The 3,092-nt window shown below is 49.5% G+C and overlaps 1 pseudogene; it reads left to right on the forward strand.

The window, feature by feature from the left end:
• Nucleotides 1-1,058: 1,058 nt before the first annotated feature.
• Nucleotides 1,059-1,265, forward strand: LOC142286507 (U2 spliceosomal RNA; annotated as a pseudogene).
• The last annotated feature ends 1,827 nt before the right edge of the window (nt 1,266-3,092 follow it).

Below are 3,092 nucleotides of genomic sequence, written 5' to 3' on the forward strand. Positions count from 1 at the left end.
GGCACTCTTCCCTTCCATATTAATGAATAAAACTATGATGTAAATAGCATATAGATACCCCACAAATGCAGATAAAAGTAGGTTATGGGAAAAGGGGGAAGAGAGAAACAGGAAAATAGTGGAATAAAGTATACCTTCCAGGTGGGAGAGGAAATGGCAGCACAGCCAGTGGAGGTGAAGCAAGGGGAGCCTGCAACTAAAGAGTTGAGAGCGTTATCACATGGTGACTGAGCCTGATTGTAACAGGAGCATAGAGGTGCCGATCCTGTCTTACCTGTGTTGGTGTAGAAGTGGGTGTCCTGTGGTGGAGTCAGCTATGTGCAGTGGTGGCCGTGGGTTCTTTTATGTGCGACCGTAGTAATAGCTGCGCCCACTTCCTGTATGGGAGTGGAATGCAGTGAGGGTAATGGAACGCACGCCTGCGCATTTGTGTTTAACGTCGCGCATGTGCAGAACGGAGAAAAGGCTGCGCTCACTTCCTAATGAAAGGGAGTGAGACGCATCTGGGAAGGGAAGGGAAAAGATTAGGGTTTGGGGATGATGAAAGGGCTTTCTACGGGCAAGGATGGCAAAGGGTGGCAGTGACGGAAAGTCAGGCAGCCTGTCCTGTCCTGTCCTGTCCGTCCGTCTTTTTGTATCATGAATTGGAAAGACTGCAAGGGGGAGGGGAGGTGCTTGTGTCCAAAAGGAGGAGTTATTCAGATTCATTGCAGTGGGCGGCGGCTGCAAAAAGCACCATTCTTCTTGTTTTTGCTCTGCAAAACAGCCTTTTCAAGGGTTGGCTTGGGTGACAAAATGTCTTCTGTAGGCGTGGGTTTGTCTCCCTCTCCCTAAGATGTGTCCGGTATAGGCCAGGGTGCCACTCAAGGCCGTAACCAATTCGGGTTATAGCTTCTCGGCCTTTTGGCTAAGATCAAGTGTAGTTTCGGAGGACGCTACCTTGGTCGGTACTGGAAGGTGCCTGGGATTGCACGTCTGCCGGCCTTGAGGAAGTGTGTGCGCCTTCTGGTGACACATAGCCCTCTTGTGCCTGGACGGTTCCCAGGCAACGGGAGGCGATCACCTTTGTTATTTTGAAGTCCTACTGATAAACAGAAAAAAAAAAAAATTAAATCTGTTCTTATCAGTTTAATATCTGATACGTCCCCTCTCTGGGGACCATATATTAAATGGATTTTTAGAACAAGGAGATGGAAAAAATCTTGCTCTGTCCACTGCACGCATTGACCTGGTATTGCAGTACCTCCAGGACCGGTGCACCCCTTCTTAACCCAGTTTCCAAAAGCAGAACTCAATTCACCTGATTCAAATGAGCCCCATTAGTGAATTGAAAGAAAGCAAAAACTTTATATGCACCTCAATTTGGCCAATTCACTTTTCACACTTTCACCCTTTTTTTTATCTTTCACACCTTTTACTTGCTTTATTGATGCAAAAAGCTGTGCCAAATAGCAAACTCATCTCCACTCAACTTGACCAACTCTGCTATGTCCCGTGCAGTATCTTATTCTCAGTCTTATCTAGATCATTTGCAATTGAATAGAATAGATCCCTTTTGGCTGCTTATGACTGTGTAAAATATGTAGTTTTACTGGGCTGGGATGAGAGAATCCATTGAAGCATGGTGTAGGGATTGTGGTTCCTGTGTGCTAAGAAGAGAGGCTGGCACCAGCCAGAAAGCCCCATTGCAGCCAATAATCACTTAATAACTTTTTCAACTTGTCATCATATGGGAGGCCTTCCATTCCTTGTAGTAGTCTAGTTGCCCACCTTTGAACTGACTCTAACTTCTGAATGTCCTTATTAAAATGTGGAGCCCAAAACTGGTTCCCATATTCCAGATGTAGCCTTACAAGTGATTTATAGAGGTGTAACAATACGTTGGGATCACGGGATCTAATCTCCCTTTTTATACACCCTAAAATCTTGTCCCAAGCAGCATTCCATCAGCCTCTGGAAGGTTCCTGGCGCATTGCACAGCTCGAAGGGCATGCTTTTGAACTCGCAGAGACCCATAGGGGTGGCGAAGGCGGTCTTCTCCCGGTCTGCCTCAGCAACGGACACTTGCCAATAGTGACTAGTGAGATCAAGGGTAGAAAAATAATTTGCAGTTCTCAATGCAGCTAGCGATTCCTCAATACGGGGAGTGGTGCCGTCCTTCTTTTTTAACAGGATCAACAGAGCTGCCCAAAGGCTACAACTGTCACGGATAACCCCAGCCGCCTTCATGTTGCTCAACATGTCCTTGGTACACTGGCAATGTGAAGGTGGTATTGGCTTATAGCTCTCTTTGATGGGTGGGTGTGCACCTGTGGGGATGTGGTGGTGGACCCCTTTTATTCCCCCAAAATCTAGCGGGCTTCCCACCGGTAACCCGCTCCCCAGCTTGGATGGATGCTGAGGGAGCCCCTTTTGCCCGCAGGCTCTGGCCCTGGGAACTGTAGCCTTGGCGGTGACTGTGCTTCCCTCTACGGTGTGAGCTGTTGCCTTCAATCGGGTCTTGACTGCTGGGAAACCCTGGAGGTTCCTGTCGCTAACGGATTTGACCGGTTTTACGGCGACTCCTAGCCTGGTCGGGGTCCGTAGGCCCTGCCGGATGGTGCTGGCTTCTCTTCACTCCCCGATCTGGTACCGGCGGGCCACCGCCCATCCCCGGTCCGTACGGTTCACTCCAATCAGCCTCTCCTGCAGAAGGTCACCACCGTCTGCCAACCTTGCTGAGTGCCCGGGCCACACACACGGACACGGTCAGTCTCCTCTCCTCTTCACTTCTCTAACTCCAAAACTGATCTCTAATCTGACTCCTTTTCCCGCCTCCAGGACTGTGAACTCCTCGGTGGGTGGGATCAACCGCCTGGCCCACCCCCTGGTGTGGACATCAGCCCCTGGAGGAAGGCAACTAGGATTTGTGTTTAGCTTCGGTGTGCCTAGCCGGAGTGTAGAGCGTGTTGGTGTAGTACCTGTGACGACCTGGCTTGTCCAGGGCGCCACATTCCCCTATAGTAAAATGCAGACCGTCCGCGGGCTGCCCGTCCATCACCGGTTTTATTTTCACAACTGAAAAAGAATAAAACGGTAAAACATGTAAAAGC

This window comes from Anomaloglossus baeobatrachus, unplaced genomic scaffold (genome assembly GCF_048569485.1).
Source record: "Anomaloglossus baeobatrachus isolate aAnoBae1 unplaced genomic scaffold, aAnoBae1.hap1 Scaffold_66, whole genome shotgun sequence".
Taxonomy (NCBI): domain Eukaryota; kingdom Metazoa; phylum Chordata; class Amphibia; order Anura; family Aromobatidae; genus Anomaloglossus; species Anomaloglossus baeobatrachus.